Source organism: Leopardus geoffroyi, chromosome C3 (assembly GCF_018350155.1).
Source record: "Leopardus geoffroyi isolate Oge1 chromosome C3, O.geoffroyi_Oge1_pat1.0, whole genome shotgun sequence".
Taxonomy (NCBI): domain Eukaryota; kingdom Metazoa; phylum Chordata; class Mammalia; order Carnivora; family Felidae; genus Leopardus; species Leopardus geoffroyi.
Genome location: NC_059338.1, coordinates 67,552,270 through 67,562,438, shown reverse-complemented (window position 1 = coordinate 67,562,438; position 10,169 = coordinate 67,552,270).

Below are 10,169 nucleotides of genomic sequence, written 5' to 3'. Positions count from 1 at the left end.
GCAGAAAGTCACGGTCAGCCCCGGTGTTGTATTTCACTGATTGCTCTGCGATTTTTTTTTAATGTTTATTTACTTTTGAGGGGGGGGGGAGGGTAGATCGAGAGAGGGGGGACAGAGGATCCAAAACAGGCTCTGAGCCGCCATCACTGAGCCTGGCACGGGGCTCGAACTCACAAACCATGAGATCACAACCTGAGCCAAAGTCAGACACTCAACCGACTGAGCCCCCCCAGGCGCCCCAACAACGTGATTTTTTAAAAATAGAAACACAGTCAAAGGGGCACCCGGGGGACTCAGTCAGTTGAGCATTCGACTCTCGGTTTTGGCTCAGGTCGTGACCTCGCGGTTCGTGAGTTCGACCCCTGTGTCAGGCTCTGTGCTGACAGCGTGGAGACTGCTTGGGATTCTCTGTCTCCCTCTCTTTCTACGCCTCTCTCTCTCTCTCAAAGGAAATAACATAAGAAAGAAAGAAAGAAAGAAAGAAAGAAAGAAAGAAAGAAAGAAAGAAGAAAGAAAGAAAGAAAGAAAGAAAGAAAGAAAGAAAGAAAGAAAGAAAGAAGAAAGAAAGAAAGAAAGAAAGAAAGAAAGAAAGAAAGAAAGAAAGAAATTTTATTTTAATTTTTTTTAATGTTTATTTATTTTTGAGACAGAGACAGAGCATGAATGAGGGAGGGTCAGAGAGAGAAGGAGACACAGAATCCGAAGCAGGCTCCAGGCTCCGAGCTGTCCTCACAGAGCCCGACGCGGGGCTTGAACTCACGAACCATGAGATGATGACCTGAGCCGAAGTCGGAGGCTCAACCGACTGAACCACCCAGGCGCCCCAAGAAACACATTTTAAATATGTTCTTTCTCTCAATCTTCAGAATACAGCCGTGCCTGGTGACTGTGGATTCAAATGTCGGCCTCTCTTCCTTTCTTCTGATAAGGCTGGAAGGGAAAATATGACCCCGCACCAAAAGGGAACAAACCGAGGTCACAATTGTCCAAGAGTAAATATGCACAGCAGGGGACCCTGGACTCCGACACAGCTCTCCTGGCCGCACCTGTCCAGACCCCGGGGTCCTGACTCCTTTCAAGTCCTTCCTCCGGTCGGTCCCCCTAAACCTCTCAGCTGTGCCCATCGTCACCCCTCCAGGCACGTGCTGGGCTCTTGGAATCTGCTAGCTAAGCGAATTCTCTCAAAGCGCCTATGATGCTCCTTCTACACAGCAGGAAGCGGATGCCCGTGGTGGCTGTGATGTCCCCAAACGGCGCCGGGGCCGTCTGGCTTAGTCCTAAGGGCTCGCCCGCCTCAGACTCACTCAGGGAGTCCCTCGAAGGCACCAACCGTCCGTATCCTTAGTCGCCAGCCCGAAGCACCGTGTCTGGGACAACGGATGTGCTCAGCAGCTACCTGCTGGGTAAGCACTCACGTTGCCCAGGATGGAGGCAGGGAAGGAGGCTTAGGAAGGCCATTCCGTCTGAGCCTGGACCCCCAGGCTTTCCCCGGGCACGAACTCCTTCCCCGGCTTTACCCGACACCCCCAAACACCCCACCCTCCGATGGACTCCGAGCCACTGTCTTCTGCAAAGGCGGGACCTACTGCACGGCTCCGGGGGCCCCCAGCCTGCCGCCCGACGCCAGTCCCCAGGACCGCACTTCTGTGCCTGCGCTTAGAGGCCACGGGCTCCCCGCGAAAGCTGGGACTCCGACTCGCAGCTTCCAAGGTCACGTGCGGAGGGCAGAATCAGATGGGGAGCCCTTCCCAGAACGTCCGGGCGAATCAGCTGCTCAGGTTGGGACAAATCCAGAACATGTGCCCACACGGGGCAGCGGATTGCACACCCTAATGTGAGCCAGCTGGTCTGCAGAAATGGCCCACGGGAGGGACGGGGGCCTGGAAACCGCCCAGAGAGCAGACTCCTCGGTGGGGGGAAGTGATGAGTCGACTCTGCCCACGAACAAGGGCTTTACTGAAGTCCTTGCAACAGGCCTAGCAGCCGCTCGCCTTGGGGTAGCCAGCGTGGGGTGACCCCTGACCCTTGGGGAGGGCGCCTGGGGGCTCAGTCGGTTGAATGTCCGACTTGGTCACCATCTCACAGCTCGTGAGTTCGAGCCCCGCGTCGGGCTCTGTGCGGACAGCTCGGAGCCCGGAACCTGCTTCAGATTCTGTGTCTCCCTCTCTCTGCCCCTCCCCTGGCCACACTCTGTCTCTCTCAAAATAAATGAACGTTAAAAAAATGTTTAAGATGACTCTTAGATTCAAAGTTCTAAGGCATCTGGCCCCAGGCTTGGCACATGGGTGAGCGTGGCCCTGGGGGCGGGGAACCGACGTGGCCACGCTGGGGGCAGTGTGGGTGCAGAGAATTGAGCCAGACACACAGATGTGCTAGGCAAGACAGGACAGGACGGCCGGACGGGACGGCTCAGCCTTGGGTCCGGAGAACAACTTTCTTCCGCGTCTTCCTCTCTCAGCCACGGTCACTGCCGCCCATCAGCAAGCCAATTACCAGGTCCAATTATCTCCCTTCAGCCTCCTCCTGGCCCCAGCTGCCACGGCTCTTGCCAGAACTCTGCTCACCAACACCCTGGCCCCAAAAGCCCCAAGTCAGCGAGAGAAGGTTCTGCCCGCCGGGACCAGCTGCCGGGCTTCCCGACACCAACATAGGCCACGGGAGTTCAAGGCCGGCTTCAGAGCGGTGCTGGGGCCCATGGGCCGCTGCGTCTGGACCGAGATGAGGTGGGGGTGCCCGGCCCCCTGGAACCGTAGCAGCCAATGGCCGCACCCCTACCCTAGGAAGTCAGGAGGCTTTCGAGGCCTGTTGCTCCGCGGTCAGGGCTTGCCTAGAGCCGAGCCTGGGCCTCCGGGCCGAGTACGGCTGGGAGACGGGCCAGGGCTCACTCGGGGACGCTGGGAGAGTCCCAGTACCGTGCCACGGCCCGGCCACGTTCCCTAATGCTGCCAAAGCAGGTGTCCCACCTCTGCCCACGGGTGAGGCCGAGACCCGCCCGTGTCTTCCTGCCCCGAGCGGGGGCGCTCACTCCTGGAGACGCCCACGCCGAGGAGCCCTCCGAGCGGTACCACGGTGACTCAGCCCTCCCCGCCTTGTGGCCCAGGGGACCAGGACCGGGCGCGCGTCGCCGGGCAGTTGCGCATCCTGAGAAGCAGCAGAAGTGACTTGGGGCCGCTGCTTGGAGAACAGGGGCGTATTGTGCCGTCGGGTGCAGACGGCCATAGGACATCTGTCGGCCCTGTGCAGACGCCATCCGGACCCCGTGCAGGGGGTGGACGGGCCGGCCGGGAAGCTGGGTGGTTTCCAACTGGAGTGGGAGGAGGGCGGCTGTGCCCGTGGGATGCTGGCGACTCATGTCCAGTAGAAAGGAGGTCTAGAAGCCACGAGGGACGTGTTTCCCTGCCCTCACCCCATGCGTGTGACAGTCCAGATCTCAGCACGCGAACCTGACATGTCTCAGGGGATACAGAAACCCCACTAGTGGGTGATTAAAGAATGTTTTCCTAAAATCACTGGTCGGGGGGGGGGGGCAGTTTCTCCCTGTGTCATCAGCAACACTGACTGAGCGAGACAGTCTGAAGTGTCTGGTTACAAAGGTCAGCGCCTGCCCCCCCCCCCCGGTCGCCCCCCCGCCCAGCCCCTGCATCCTGAAGACAGACCACAAAGGGCAGAAATGCTTCCCAGGAGCCTGAGCCACCAGACACACCCAGCTTGCAGCTGGTCGCTCACCGGGGGGACACCGAACACCCCACCTTTGTACCAAAGACAAAGGCTTTGCACACTTTGTTCCATTCCTCTTTGGCAGTGGCTGGAGGGCTGGATGAGGTGGGAAGAGACGAGAGCAAGGGACAGACACTCTGTGTGCGCCCAGCGTCTGATGAGGAGAGAGCGGCCAGAGCGGGGGACGGGACGTGGGACGGGGCAGTCAAGCCTCCGACTGGCTCAGGTCATGATCTCACGGTTGGTGGGTTCGAGCCCCACGTCGGGCTCTGACAGCTCAGAGCCTGGAGCCTGCTTCGGCTTCTGTGTCTCCCTCTCTCTCTGCCCCTCCCCTGCTCTCACTCTGTCTTTCTCTCTCTCTCTCTCAAAAATAGCTAAACATTAAAACATTTTTTAAAAAGACAAAGTCGAGTCGGGGTGCTGGGGGGCGGGTGGGAGCACACGGCCCTCCGTGTCTCCAGGGGCCTCTACTCCCTTCAACGCTCTCTCTCCCAAGCCCACCAAACCCCAGGTACCCCAACCTCTCGCTGGGGAAGGTCCACACCTGCCCCCTGAAAGCTGGTCTCTGCTCCCACCCTCTGCATTCGAAGGCCTAGCCATTCCGTCTGTCATAATCTGGCCTTTATCCTCAAATCCCAGCTCCCCTGTGCAGCCTGTCCCGATTCCCACCCACCCCCCCCAGAGCAGAATTCTGAGACTTGATCGTGAACGCTGCTCATTACTGCTAGCCCTGTGCCAGACCCTGTCTTTCTTGTGCTGGGCCCACCCCGCCCTCACGAAACCCCAGCGAGTACCAGCTCAGAACGTGTCGATTGACTGCTGTACTGAATGACTGAAGACACAGGCAGCCGGGATCAGTCAGGAGCCTGCAGTCACCACTTCCCGGGCCACCCAGAGGGTTTCCAAGGCAGACCTCGCCGCCGAGCGGAGACGTCATCTGAGTTATTAATTAATGCAAACACAGTTCATCCAAATGCTCCAGGGCATGGTTAGAAAAAAAATCCAGAACACTGAAAAAAAAAAAAAAAGGATAAAAATAACATTTACCAGCCTAGAAATAATTCCCAGGCTTTTCTCCCCTCCCTCCCCCCCCCGGCCCCCCGTCACCCTCCAGCTGGTTAGCTGGTTGTCCCCTTCCCGCACCTTCCCACCCAGCTTCTGTGGTGATTAACAGAACTCCCACCAGTGACTGCTAATTGGGTTAATGGAGGGACTGCGGACTTGTACTTGTCCCCGGGCTGCCGGGCCCACCGCCCTGGCTGCTTCCCGACTACCTGCCTCTCCTCTGTCCCCGGCTCACTAATTTGCAACAAGCACCTCCATTGTCACCCACACGTGGGACTTTGGGGGTTCAAGTGAATCTCCCTAAGGCGGAGAACAGAGGACGCTGCTATTTCGGTTTGTCTCGCGGACAATGGGGCCATTCTCTGGGGCCCGTGGGCAGCGCGGGGACCAAGTGGTGGCGGGGGGGGGGGGGGGGGGGGGGGGAGGCGGCCAGGCAGCAGCGTTCTGGGGCCCAGTGGGGGGAGCACACGGGGGCGAACTTGGGACTTCTCTTCCCAGCTTCTTGGGACTCGCATTTCATTCCAATCTATTTCAGATGCAACTGACAGCCAGGAGCCTGGGGATCTTGGTGTCCCAGCCTCCACGGGCGAGCCTCAGGGCTCCAGAACACCCTATTGTTTTCGAGATGTTTTCATCCTGCCTGAGTCTGTTTCACCTTAAACAGATCATTACCTGCCCAACTAGGGCAACGTCAGCCTTGTGGAGCGGGGTGCTCCTGGGACAGCCTCGCACCTGGGGGCGCCTGGACCCGCAGAGGCTGGGGGTTGAGGGGGGCATCCGGGTTCTACCGCTTCTCTGGTCTCTGAGCCCCTGGCTCCTGGAAGGAGCCTTGTCTCTTAGAGGAACTTTCTCTCCCTTTGCCCCTCCCAGCCTCAGGGTAATCCTACTGTCACCACCAGCTCCGGAGTGCTGGGTGGGGTCCCAGGGGCAGCTCTGGGCTACTCCCACAGACCCGCCAGGGAGAACTGTTTGGGACACTGTATACTGTCACACCTTCTACTGTCTGGTCCTCACCGCTGAGCCCCTGGGGGCGGGGGGGGGGATGCTTATGTCCACCTGACTCCCCAGTGTGCCCTTGTGCCCAGGTCCTGGGGGCTCCATGCGTGCTCGGCATTGCCTTGGGCTTTGACTATCTGTCAGCTTGCCTTAGCCCCGTCCCCCGGTGCTCTCACTAGCGTGTGAGATCCCCACACGCAGCTTTGTTTTCACCGTAGCCCGGGAGAGGTGCTCTATGAGTAATTAATGAATTAAACTGGGCTGAAGTCCCTGGCGATCAAAATAGGAGCCCGGTGCGGGGGCTGGCGGGGGGGGGCGGTGTCTCCAGAAAGGAAGGGTTGATGGAGCAAAACGTCACCGTCACCGAAGGCACCAGCAGCTTCCCCGGCTGAGCTGGGAGTGTGGCTCCCAGGGGACGTCTTCCTCGGGGGACAGGGACAGCTCCCTGGGCCTTTCTGCTCACCACTGCCCTCCGCTGGACACAGGGACTCGTCCGCTTGCCTTCCTTCCCCACTCTGGACACAGCTACTGGGCTAACCGGTTTCTCGGTCAGCTCCTCTTACCCGATTTGTTTCACCCTGACCCGGACCGTGTGACCCAGGAAGGCACCGGAGGAGCAGCGGCTGCTCTGACTCCCAGCGACTAGTGGGTTCATCAGACTTCTCACTTATAAGTCGCGTCGGGTGGGGGCGCCTGGATGGCTCAGTCGGTTAAGCGTGGCCTCCTGATTTTGGCCCAGACCATGATCTCGTCATCGTGGGAGTCCTGCGTTGGGCTCTGTGCTGGGTGGGAAGCTTGCTCGGGATTCTCTCTCTCCCTCTGTCTGCCCCTCCCTGTCTCTCTCTCTCTTTCTCTCTCTCAAAATAAATAAATAAACCTGAAAAATGAAAAGCAAGTCCCCTCAGTTTGCCAAGAAGCTGTTTTCATCTCCCCAAATGGAACTCGGCTGGGCCCCAGGGCTGGCAGGGATTTGGACACACGAATCTGAGGCTCGGGGAGGAAGGCAGGACTGAGCAGGAATCTGGGGGGAAGAACCGCAAAGGGGGACCCCCGAAGTCTGCTAGCTCCGGACGGCTCCCGAAGGAGTTGGGGGCCCCAGGACGCAGAGCAGGTAAAGCCAGGTGGGGAGAAGGAGGGACAGGGCCTGGCAAGTCTGGGAAGTTTTAAAAGACGACGGGGTGGGGAGTGGCCTCAAATGGGGCCGAAGAGTCTAGTCAAGAAAGGACGGAGAGGTGTCTGCGGGGATCAGCGGACACCTGTGAGAGCCACTCAGGCTGCAGGGTGGCCGCAGGGTGGCCAGAGGGGACACATGCCACCCACGCGCTTGGGCTGACGGGGGGCAAGGATGGGAGAGCACAAGGGCTTTAGGTTTCGGCCTTGCTTGCTGGGCAACAGAGAGCGAAGTCCTGCACCGATCTGTGCAGTATAATCTACTCTCAGACTTGGTTTCCACTTTTTTTTTTAATGTTTATTTATTTATGGGGGGGAGGGGAGGGAGAGGAGAGAGAGAATCCCAAGGAGGCTCCAAGGGCGGTCGGCACACAGCCCGACGCGGGGCTCGAACTCAAGAACCGCGAGATCAGGACCTGAGCCGAAATCAAGAGTCAGAGGCTTACCTGACTGAGCTGCCCAGGTGCCCCCCAAGATTTTGTTTATTTTTTAAATTTTATTTCTTAATTTTTTTTTTCAAAAAAATTTTTAATGTTTATTCATTTTTTGAGAGAGAGAGAGAGAGAGAGAGAGAGAGAGACAGAGCATGAGCGGGGGAGGGGCAGAGAGCGAGGGAGACCCAGAATCTGAAGCAGGCTCCAGGCCCTGAGCTGTCGGCACAGAGCCTGACGCGGGGCTCGAACTCAAGAACCGCGAGATGGTGACCTGAGCCGAAGTCGGATGCTTCACTGACTGAGCCCCCCAGGCGCCCCTCAGACTCGGTTTCTTCATCACCTAGAAAGGAGAGTTGCACAGACCCATAATCCCCTGTCCAAACTCCTTGCGGCCACATGCTTTTGGGAATTCACAGCTTACTGGATTCCACAAGGCAACACGGTGCACCCGCCGTGAACCACCTAACATCACCGGCACAGACCGGGCTCCACCCTGTGCTCAAACACGCCAAGTGGGACAAATAAAGACTCCAAACAACCTTCCAGGAGGTCAGGTCAAGTTTTCTACCAACAGAGTTATTAAGATACTTTTGTTTTTCTGGGCTTTGCAGATTTCCAGGGTGGTGATAAGGACTGGAGGGCCCCCCTCACGGCATTGTTTTAACGCCCAAATGAGATACGTGTGTGTGTGACAATGAAGCCAAGTGCGCTTTACAGAGGGCACCCCTCTGGTAGCCTTCCGGAAGCCGCTTGTCTACAGCTGGGAAAATAACCTGGTTCAGAGAATGCATCGAGTGTAGCCGTGGGCACTGGAATGATCCACGGAAGTCTAACCTCTTCCTCATCCGCATTTCTCTCTCTTCAGACGCCGGGCCCAGGCCGAGTGACGGGCACTCTCACCTTGGAAATCCCTGCTGTACTGTCATCCTTTCCGCCAAGGTGTGGTCTCCGTGAAGCTGGGACGAGGTCCGCCTTGCAACTGACAGACGTTTCGTTCCTCGTTGCGACAGAGGGCAAAGCTGGCATTGTCTCAACTTCTATGGTCTTTTTTTCCTCTGGGTTTGTTTTTTTTTTTTTAATGTTTATTCATTTTTGGGAGACAGAGCGGGCAGAGAGAGACCGAGACCCAGAATCCGAAGCAGGCTCCAGACCCTGAGCTGTCAGCACAGAGCCCGACACAGGGCTCGAACCCGCGGTCCGCGATTCGGAGGCTTAACAGGCTGAGCCCCCCAGGCCTCCCGCTTCTGTTCTTGGTGGCTCTTCCACTCAATTCTCATTAACTGGGCCCCTGGCCCTCAGTCCTCCTCTTCATCATACCCTCTTTCCTACCCACAAGTGATGTTAGTAAAGTGTGGACAACGCAGCTCACCATTTCCTCCCTCCCCGTCCCCTGCAAGGCAGGGGGGAACCTTCCCCCGGTCACACATCTGTACCTTTGGCCCTCCCCTTCACGCTCTCTTTGAGATCCCGCTTTGCAATTTCTCTTGTACTTTTCATCTGTCTCGTAGGATTCCATCTCTGGAAGTTACAAACAGGCGCAAGCTCTTTCCATCTTAAAAATTAACATTCTCGGGGGTGCCTGGGAGGCTCAGGCGGTTGAGCATCCGACTCTCGATTTCAGCCGGGGTCAGGATCCCAGGGTTGTGGGATCGAGCCCCATGTTGGGCTCTGCACTGGGGCTGCTCTCTCTCTCTCCCTCTGCCCCTCTCCCCTGCTCTCTCAAATAAAAAATTAAAAAAAAAAAAAAAACAAAAAAAACCCAAAACACTCTTTCTTCACCAATGTCTTCAAGCCACATTGTGAGCCTTCCGTGTATCGTTAGGCTCTGATAGAGTATAAAGCGGCCGCCTCCACTTTTCCATCTCTTCCGCTTCTTTCCATCAATTGCACCCGGACCCCGCAGGCTGACCGCGGCCCCTCCGGCCTAGGTCACCAACGACCACCATTAATCGACTTGTTTCGGGTCTTTGCACCTGTGCCCTGTCTGCCGCCTGAGATCAGACTGGTCCCTCCTCAGAACCTGCTCCTCCCCTCACGTCAAAAACCCTCCTGGCCTCCTCCTTTTCTCTCTCTGACAATTTCCCCTCTGCCTCTTTTGTGGGCTCTGCTCCGTCTCTCTAACCCTTCGAGCTTGTGGCTGTTCCCCAGGTTTGCCGTTAGTCTCCTTTTCTCACGCTGTCCTCCCACGCTGTCCTCCCACGAGGAAGGCTCCCTGATGCCCTATCTGCTGATGACTGCTGCTTCACACCCCTCCTGCAGTTTCTGACGGAGACACCAGCTCAGCTACCCGAGGGCTCCACCTGGATGTCCCGAAGCTCAAGCCTGGAACTGAACGCCCCGTCTTCCCCAATCTCCTCCTAGCTTACTCTTTTTTCCTTGCCCCGTACGGGGTGACAGCTGGAGCCCTATGAAAGGCATTGAAAAACTCATCTATGGTGGCAGAAAGCAGATCAGGGATCGTCTGGTGGCAGGGGTGGGTGTTGGGGGGGGGGGATTAAATATAAAGTAGCACAAGGGAACTTTCTGGAGATGAAGAAAGGTCTCCGATCCTGAATGTGGTATTGGGCATATTGACCAATGGGTATACACACATACACGTTGGTCAAAATGCAGCGGACTGTACGTTTAACACCAGTGTGTTTTACTGTACGTAAAATATAACCAAACAAACTTGGTGAAAGCAAGCGTCACCCCACTGCCTGGAGAGCCAAGGCACATCTCGTACCCTGGCGCAGGGCACCCTGGCTTCTTCTCTTCCCCCCGCCCCTACACACCCGCACACTCCCT